Here is a 10,074-nt window from a genome sequence, read left to right on the forward strand (position 1 = left end):
TAAGTTATGGCCTGGGGGCATATAATGTTTTTATAGAAAGGGTGGTCGTATAACCTTCGGAGAGGTTTTTTTTGGATTGGTAATCAGAAGTTCTAGTGCCTCTTTTAAGAGTCAGATTGATCGGTGGACATCGGTGGATTCAGCGTATCAAAGAACCCTAATGTAAGGTTACAGGCTTCTATCTGCAAAAATGTGGGATTTTGTAATTTTTGTAAGAAGAAAGATCACGGATGAGAGTTCATTTTTTTTTCCTGGGGAAAAAACAAATAAAGACGCAACCGTGATCTTTCTTCTGGCAAAAAAATAGAAAATTCCACAGTTTTTGCAGATAGGAGCTTGAAATTGCTACAGTAGGGTTCTCTGAGACGCTGAATTTGATGGTGTAATTTAAATTAAGTTCTATGACTTTTAAGGGGTGTTTTCCCCTTATTTAGAAAATAAGGCAAATTTTCTCAGGGTCGTAACTTTTGATGGATAAGACTAAACTTGATAACAGTATTAACAGTTTACATGTGTTTCAAACAGTTAGTGGTAACGATGTGTAAGTAAGGAGTGACCCAGCTCAATGCTAACCGAAACTCTAAAAACCGGAATTTTGATTCTAATAGATATATCAAAAGAATTGGCTTATTATGCTGATTTCAAGTACATAAGTTTCATTAAGTTCATTATTACTCTTCAAAGACTAAGAGCCTGAGAAAATTTGCTTCATTTTTGAAAAAAGGGGAAAACACTCCCTAAAAATCTCAAAAAATCTTAACGAAAATAACGCCATCAGATTCAGTGTATCAGAGAACGCAACTGTATAGGGATAAAGTTCCTATCTGCAAAAATGTAGACTTTTCCAGAAAATGCATTTTTCCATGTGTGTTTCAAATTTAGAGATGCCGTAGCATTTTGTTCAGCATAGTTTAGAGACCCAATAAATTTGTCTTTGGAGTTAATTTGACCTCCCACAGCCCCTGGGGACAGGTCTTGAATATATAAAATTTGCCCATTTTTTACGTATAATATGTGTTATTGGGGAGTATGTATGTTTTTTTTCGGATAAAGGATTGAATTTTCTGCAGAAGGATTTCCCACAGAGAGAACTTTCCATGGGGAAGGTTTCCAGGGGATTAAATTTTTGAAATAAAAATAAAAATTAAAAAATTCATCTGAAAGTATGCCTAAGGAGCAACATTGAAACGAACAAAAAAAAAATTATATATATGAAGGGGGTTGCCCCCTCTTCAGTACTTCTATCTTCACGCTTAAGTTTGAATTTAGTCCCGATTCTGTAAGAACGACTGCCGAAACACAATTGTCATTTAAATAGAACAATGAGAAGCTTAACTATTGAAAACTTCAGCGTGAATAGTCGGGTGCTTAGAGGGGGCAATTCCCCTTATTATGTTATCGTTTCTATTCGTTTTAATTTTTAATGCTGCTCCTTACTTTCAGGTGAACTTTATTTTTTATTAAACTCCTGGTGTAAGTTCATGTCTTCTTGCCGAATAATATTCATTAATTTGGAGAAATCATTGCACATGTTATTGCTCTGTATGCGATAAGTGCCTTTCTATACTTTATTTTTGTCATCTTTTTGAAAATAAGTGACATAAAAGTCTTGTTTTCTGGCTTAGAGAATAAAGCAACAAAGATATTGTAAAACCTAAAGCAATGGAGTTCCAGAGTGTAATTCAGTCTATTTTTTTTAATTTTAAAACAATTTTGAAGTTTTTGCCGCAATGTCAGCAATAAGGGTTTTCAGCTACGAGTTCCAATCCCGTGCTTTGGCTCTAACACCTACTCTGTAAAAGGCTTGATTTACTACCTAAATCCAAGCCCTACTTGAAACTGAAAACGAAGCTAAAACCAATTTTGGCTCCCAAATTTTCGCAACAAAACTTCATTTTGTTTTTTCACCTAAAATTCCCCGGATCTTGAAGACTTGTCCCGAAAACTCCCCAAATTCTTAAGTCTTTGTCTGATTTTGGCTTTTTGAATGACAATTTTGTCCAAGTCTTGATTGGAAAATTTTCCGTTTACCATTAAAATTTTGAGATAATTTTGATATTATGGGAAATGATTTATACTGCTTTAAAAATCTAAAGACAAAGTGATAAGTTAATTGAATATTATTTGAGCATTGCAACCGAAATTAAATTTGCGACGAAATTTCTTACTCGTATTCTTATAAAGTCTTTGACAATCCTTATCTAATTTTAATTATCGCTTCTCGGCCTTTTGGCTAAGATCAACGTGTAATGTACGTTCTTTTCAGCATAATTTATGGCACAGCTTCTATATGGGGCATAGATTATTAAACTGACTTTCGGAAACCGAAGGGATGTTGGGGTTTGTTCTGCTCCCTTTACGCGTGGGCCCGGTATTGCAGTACCTCCGGGATCGACGTACCGCTTTCGAGGGGAAATCATAGTTCATGAACCCTAATTAATTTGTGTATTGTGCGCTTCTCAAATTTTATAGAAACCACACCTTTCATTTTCCTAGACCTTGAATATATATGTAAAAATCATTTTATTTTTCATCTGAAACAAAAAGAGAAATTGTAACTAAGTTACAAAATTTAAAAGTGAAGAAGCCAATGACTACTTGCCATAATTAAATTAAAGTCCCCATGCATCTTTTTCGAAAATAGTACGTATTTATTAACTGTTGAAATGACTGTTTTTAACATCAGACGGCTTGGTTCTGTGGTGAGTTGTTAGTAGTAGTAGTAATGACTAAAGCCCCCTTTCGTTGTTAACGAGAAAATAATTGACATAATCAGTAGAACAGCCACTGGGTTCTCAGAAATTAAAGTTTCGACTTTTCAGTCATATTGATAACAGAGTGAGATACCCCTGATTTTCTTTTCTCAAAAAGGTAAACTTGCATTCAATGGATTAAGACGTTTGCATATGAAAATGAATTGGGGCATTTCTATTTTCAAAAACAATTTAGAGACTTGATTCATTGATATGAAAAAGTTTTGTAAACCTGCATCTATTTAATAAATTGAAGCTTCTGGATGGCATTCAAAGCAACGGGATTTATGTCGAAAGTTATTAATAAAATGTTAGATTTCAAACGTAACATATCTACCTAGCTAAAAAGCTGCCTTGATCACGAAGGAGGCGCTCCCAGGGTCAGGCCTTTCCATTGCACATCGGATTGCCTGAACCCTGTGACTATCCCAAATGGGGATAACTCAACAGCGTAAGTTGTGGTAGTGGTGGGCTGCGTTGGCGTGGACCCCTGTCCATACACTAAAAAATTATGTCCCTTAAGCCGCTTATATATGTCACATATTTATCAACTGTAAGAAAAGAGTATACAATTTGATGTTGTTAAGACAATAATGAGACATGTAAAATTGATCTTTGGGCCCTTTTATAAAAATTAATTTCTTGATAAACTTATATGTTTGAAATATTACGGAAGAATTGTGCCTAAAATCCCAAGCATATGAGAGAGTTGGGCGTATACTCTATAGATTCCTAATGCATTTTGTTTTTGAAAATGCTCTGTAATTATTAGATACTGATTTTTAAATTGAACTAGGAATCAAATTGCTGAAATTTAGATTAAGTCACAAAGGCTAGTCTTAAAAGGGAAATGCCCTTTGTCCCCACACATTTCAAAAAGTCAATTGCGTTGGCAACATATCAAACTAAAAATTCCTTCACGACTGCCAAGCTTCTTGGAATATTTAAATAGGGGGGGGGGGGCGTTGGCGACAGCCATTGATCCACCACTCAGTTACATTACAATTATTTTCGAGCCTGATTACTGAATATTTATGTTATTTTCTGCGGATGTATCTTTAGTACCATGTCATTAAAGTTGCCCATGAATTGCTGCTCATTAGATAAGTTTTCTCATCATATAATTTTTTTTGTCCGTATTTACTTATTGAACATTGAATTTCTAATTGCTTTCGAACCTCGTTAAAAACCGATAAGAATTTACTAGGATTTACTTTTATATACTCAAGTCAACTCTAGCAATTTTCATAGCTCTGGCCTCTCTTCATATCGAGTTAATTGTACGCCTTTTACTAAAGATTACCGTGGGGAGGGTCACTTGATGAGTCTTAACAAGTTATTGAATGGCGAAAGGCAGACTAGCCTAAACTGCTGTACTCTTGTAGTATGTTCTAATATTCCAAGATTACTTTTCTGACGAGCTCGATTACTTACACTTAGTGTTTGAAGAGACGTAAATGACATGACAGGTCAGTAGGACTACTACTTGAGGAAACGGTCTTGATTAGTGGTCAGGCAAGTAACCCTGGAAAATGCAGGATAATTGAATGCAGGATATATGAACAAAAATTCAATCTTTTCAAAAATGAAAAACAAATTGTGAAATTATGGGCAGATAGCAAAAAGGGACAGTAATTTTGCAATGTGGCACATCTTCCAGGGGTTTCTAAATAAGCTATGTTTATAGTGAATTAGACATGATTTGTGTTGTTATTCGCTTAGTTGCATACAGCTTTTCAGTTGATTAAATAGAAAAAAAAAGTTTTTTTTAACTGAAAGTAAGGAGCGACATTAAAACTTAAAACGAACCGAAATTATTCCGTAAATAAAATGGGATGTCCCCTCCTCAACGTCTCGCTCTTTACGCTAAAGTTTTTATTGTAAAAAAAAAAACAGAGTTGTGAGAAAGAGTCAAACTTTAGAGTAAAGAGCGAGACGTTGAGGAGGGGACAGCATATTTCAGAATATGGTGCCAAAATCTGTCAGTGAAGACTGAATCCTGCCAATTTCGAGTTCAAATATTCTGAAAAGCAAAATTCACACAGTTTGCACCTATTTGGTAACGGTGTCTCTGAATTTCTGTTTTTGTTTTGTTTTGTTTTTTGCACTCATTCCTGCAATATCTAACTTACCCTGAATTTCGAACTCCAACCAAAAAACATATAGCTAAAATGTGCCAATGGCGCATTTTCGCTTCCCGTGGTTATTGTTCTCAGACCGCTGATCAGAGCAGAATGATGAAAGATGTTTGCATAAAAACGACAAAAGATGTAAGATCTCAGTTCAAAGATTTCACTTTTAAGCGTTTTCTGACAAAAGATGTCAGATCTTAGCACATTGATGAGTGAAAAAAACGGTCCTATTAAATCAGATAACAGGCTAATGGCATTTGAGAAATGTACTGTAGATGGCTGTAAAAGCAGCGGAAAAAACCGTGGTGTGGGGATATCTTTGCAAAGGATTCCTGCAAATAAGTAAGTATCTCTATTTTGTATTCGTATATAAAATATATGTTCTGCCCTTCGTATAGTGCAAATTATGGGTGGGGGGTAAAGCGGTACTTAAGTTTTAAACGTACTCTTTTATATACTGTATATGGAATGTCAAACTGGAGATGCTACAGATACCCGCCAGACTGGTTGTTTCGAAGACCGCTATTAAGAATTGGAATGCAAAGAGTAGTTTTCATTGCGTTTACGATATTTAAACTGTTTTTTTTTGGGGGTTTAGGGGGGGGGGAAGGTACCTAGGGTAGGGTACGTATTTAATATCTGGCATGCTTTACCCCCCCCCCCCATCCCCCCTAATGTGCAAATATATAGCCCAAATTTGTTTCTAAACTATTATATATTCATCCTACTTTATTTCATTAGCATTAACCAAACTGGACTTCTTTAGCAGTATATAACAGAGTACGTTTAATACTTAAGTACCGGTAAAGCATACCATATATTAAATACGTAACCTAACCTCTTTTTCTGTCTTTGGCAAATCCCAAATTTTAATTTTAACATTCATATTAGATCAATTCCACTCTAACAACTGTTTTAGAACCGGGTATCTGTCTCTCCCGTCCCGTTTGACTGTAGCATCTCCCGTTTGACATTCCGTATACAGAATATAGAAGTGTCCTCATTATGCACCAGTACCAATATATGCTTTGCTATACCCCCCACCCCTCTAATGAGCAAATATATAGCCCAAATTTGTTTCTAAACTTTTGTATATTCATCTTATTTTATTTCATTAGTATTAGCCAAACTTGACTTCTTTCGTGTATAGCGCTGTGTTAGGTATAATTAACCAGTACCATTTTTTTTTAATGTGGTAATTTTCAAAAATAAATCTGTCAATAAATATAAGATTATTTAAGTTAACTATTTATTGTTTAGAGACATATGTATTATTCGCCTGAGGAAAGCATTTACTTTACTTCCCTTCCCCCTTGGAAAGAAGGCCTTGTAGAGTGGAAGTTTCCCTCTATTAATTTTTATTTTTATAAAGAAAAAAGCTCTCCTTGATTTTTCTTGATTAACCTATAGTTTAATTGTGTCTGCTAATTGAGTCGTCAATCAAAACCAAAAGAACAGGGTTTCCGTCAGGGTTGCCACCCTGGCCTGGAAGAATTTACTAGATCTGAGAAGAAAAATTTACTAAATCGTATCTGTCTTTACTAAATGCTCAAAAAAAAAAAGTTGCGCGTGCGGCTACCTCCGTACGCGCACCATCAATCATCGACTTCTACTATAGAAGGATAATCAATAGGATTTACACAATCTTTTTTTTTTCTTGTTTTTTTCTTTTCCTTCTTCTTTCGTTTTCATAGTATGATTGAAAATTCCGGAAACCTATAAGCTCAAAAATCGTTTTTTTATTATTTGGAGGTACTACTGGATAGACGTCATATTCCAGGTGCGGTGTATCCAAGACGTCAAAAATAGTCAGGAATCTTGGATTCTGGAAATCCTGCTGATGAAGCCCGGCTTTAATTTATCAATGGTCTTCAGGTCATAAAATTCAGATATATTGAAAAATTAAAAACCAATCACACGGAGCAATTCAGGGGATGGAGTAATTAGAATCTGAGGTGTGTTTGAAAGTGACGGATTTTGAAATCTGTCCCCCAGTTTCTGGTTTTAGGTTTGAAATCTAAACCCTTCAATTTTGCATTTTTAAGAGAAAATTTTCCAGTTTTAAAACACTAATTGGGCTGGTCTTTAAATAAGGGATAAGCTGCTTAAGCTAAGTTCTCACTGCCCAGATTGCTGTTCTCACTGACCAGAAATCTGGTCAGATTTTCGTCTCCAGAATTCTGGCCAGATTTTTTTCCCAGATTTTACTGTTTTCTGACCAGATTTTTCGATCAGATCGAGTTTGATATTTTCTGGCCAGAAAAAAATCTGGTCAGATTTTAGCCTTAAAAGTAGTTCAAAGCATGGTTGATGTAGCTGAAGAACAAGCAGATATTTAAAGATCACTCAGAAAACGACAACCACCAACCAAGATCAAGGTAAAAAACTGAAGAAGCTGACTTCACAAGAATATTAGAGAAAAATTCGTTGGAGATACATGAGAAGGTGTAGATTAGTTCCCCCTGATAAAAACAACTTTTTTCTTACTGTATTTTATTTAGTCAATTGGGCTGTAAAGTTGCACAGATAGCCTACTGTCCAGTAGAAGCAGGGTATAAGCAGCTCACTTCTTACTGTATATCCCAGTTCTATTGGTAGGGCCTCTGTACCCCACACTACAGTGGGAACTAAACTGCACCTTTATTTAGGTAACCTGACTTTGTAGAAGTCGAGCTCAATCAGTCTAGTACAGAAATATGATGGGGAGAAAAGGCCATAAATGTTTCAGCAAATTCAAAAGTTACAGGACTCTCTTAAATTATAAAATTTTCACAGTTTTTAGATTAAATCATAATCATAAATCTAATGCTCCATCACATTAATCGATTAATATAGTAGTTAGGCAGAAATCAGAATGCGCCAGGGGTGTTGCATAGGGGGTGTGTAGGGGGGAGGGATGCAGCACCCCTGGTGCTACCTTTAGAACAAGAGTTTCTAGTAACCTCTTAACACCATTAAGTTGTTTTTTTTTCAAGGGTAGCTAATTTGCTAATTAGTAAGGTAATTAGATAATTTAAGATATTTTAAAAGAACACCAGTTTCTAGGAACCTCTTAAAACCAATTACTTTTTTTACATAAAAATTTGTTTGAGAGGCAACTGGCGAGTGAGTTCCAACCCAGTTACCATGGTAAGCTACCATAGTAAGCTCCTTACCCTGCAGAGCAGCATGGTAAACAAAAAGTTACTATGGTAACTAAAATCAAGGGAAAAATGTCAGGTTGGAACAATAGTCATGGTAACTCTATGGTAAGGAGAAGAAGGTTGGAACGGATTTGCTAACTTTTTTTCATGTTTGCTTACCATGGTGAGTAGGTCGGAACTCAGCATAAGTCAACTGATATTACAATATATACTGTAAATATGTTATAATGTAATAATATAATAGTGTAATCTGTACCCTTTTTTCTTTTTAGGCATAAGAACCAGAGCTGAAGCCAGCTGGTACCTTGCAAACCCCTAGGATACCATTATCGTCATGGAGGACAAAATAAAATGGTCTGACAGTGACATTGAACTCCTTGTCAACACCTGTATCAACTATCCATGGCTATGGGATACTTCTAGAGAAGACTTCAAAGATTGTAGGAAGAAGAAAAACTCTTTTGCAGCCATGGCAGAATCCGGGATTTTGTTTTCAGATTATGGACTGCCTGTTCAGAATCTTGCATACATTTTGAAGAAAAAGTTTGACATTCTAAGAGATACTTATATGAAGTGTAGACGCAGTGAAAAAGGTAAAAGTGGAGATGGTGCAAAAGTAAACAGAAAAACATGGAAGTATTTCCATGGAAGTTAGTATTTCCATGGAAAAACATGGAAGTTAGCATCGCACATAGCCATCAACACTATGCTGTGGAACTGCTTGTAGTTGAAATATTGTGACCCCGAATTCGGTGGAGCCTGGATTCTAATTTGCTTCCCATCAATAGCTCCAACACAGTGTGGGAAGTTCCATTTTACTGCAAACTCATGGGAAATTTCCTTCCACTCAGATTGCTCACTGGGAAATCGTAGAAATAATGGGGACAGTACTTGGCAGATTGCATCCATAGTGTTCCATATAATTTGGTTGGCAGTCGACCTTCCCAGGTAATGTGTGAAGCTTTGGTTTCTCTGTGTGCCACCAGCTGCAAGATATCTTAATGTCACTTCAAGCCTTTCTTTAGGTGAAATAGCTGTTCTGAAGTTTGTATTTTGTCTTGCAATATATGGTGTAACCAGACCAAGCAGGTTATCAAATTGCTTAGGTGACATTCTGAAATAGTCATGAAACCAATCTGCATCTTTCAAACGCAGGTTATTGATTAGTAGGTTTGAAGCACCATTTTCACTTCTCATTTTTAAAAAGTCTCTGACCCAAAATTTTCTTTTTCTCATAGTCTCTGAGGCTTGTAGGCCTGGTCTCTTCGTTCGCCGTCGAAGGAAGCACACGAGCACAATAGTTGTAGCCTCTTGATCCATTTTTGGTATCTTACGCCGTTTTTTTCGCTGGCAAGAAAAAAAAAAATCTGTAAATACAAATTATATTGACATTTATAACTGAATTCCAGTGTGAATCTTCGGAATTCCCAGATTTTTTTTCTGGACAGTAAAAAAATATGCCCAGAAAAAAAATATGGGCAGTGAGAACCAGTCTTAACAAAGAGTTCTTGCAAATTTTAAAGCAATTAATTTAGGATTTTTTTTTTACTAATTTTCTCTGGATTCTCTCTCGTTCGTATTCAAGGGAATCAAAAACCAATACAATCTATGTCACTTCAAAACGGAAATGACGTAATAGGCTACCGGTTTAGTTGTAAAAATATTTAAATTAAAAAGCTCACCTCAAATTGGACTAGGGTTGCAAAGAAAAAGAAAAATTATATTACATACAATAATTAGTTTAAAAAATATTATTGTGTCAATAGTTTTTATGTCAGACAAATCATACAAATTGAAAAGTAAGAAGAAAAATATGTAGTCACAATTAAAAAAAAAAGTCGCACTTAAAAGGGCTTAATCGTCCTTGGCCTCATCCCAATTTAAAGTATCCACTAGTGTCGAGTTCTGACTGAAGGGATCTACCTGTTTCCATTTATTGATAGCCCGAGTCAAATCGCTGGGGATCACCCAGTCATGTACTCCACTTGCCGACCTGAGAACAAGTTGCTTCATTTTCATCAGAGACGAAACACTCGAGACATTTAA

General features: G+C 35.6%; 2 non-coding genes and 1 pseudogene across 2 annotated transcripts; all 3 read left to right on the plus strand.

Moving 5' to 3' along the window:
• Positions 1–2,213: 2,213 nt before the first annotated feature.
• Positions 2,214–2,405, plus strand: LOC148941932 (U2 spliceosomal RNA). The gene has a single exon (XR_016143223.1). It is a non-coding gene; the product is annotated as a U2 spliceosomal RNA (small nuclear RNA).
• Positions 2,406–3,082: 677 nt separating this feature from the next.
• Positions 3,083–3,246, plus strand: LOC148941933 (U1 spliceosomal RNA). The gene has a single exon (XR_016143229.1). It is a non-coding gene; the product is annotated as a U1 spliceosomal RNA (small nuclear RNA).
• A 755-nt stretch (positions 3,247–4,001) lies between these two features.
• LOC148941934 (U5 spliceosomal RNA) lies at positions 4,002–4,118 on the plus strand (annotated as a pseudogene).
• Positions 4,119–10,074: the final 5,956 nt, after the last annotated feature.

Source organism: Artemia sp. Qi Xiang Cuo, chromosome 17 (genome assembly GCF_049724085.1).
Source record: "Artemia sp. Qi Xiang Cuo chromosome 17, ASM4972408v1, whole genome shotgun sequence".
Lineage (NCBI taxonomy): Eukaryota > Metazoa > Arthropoda > Branchiopoda > Anostraca > Artemiidae > Artemia > Artemia sp. Qi Xiang Cuo.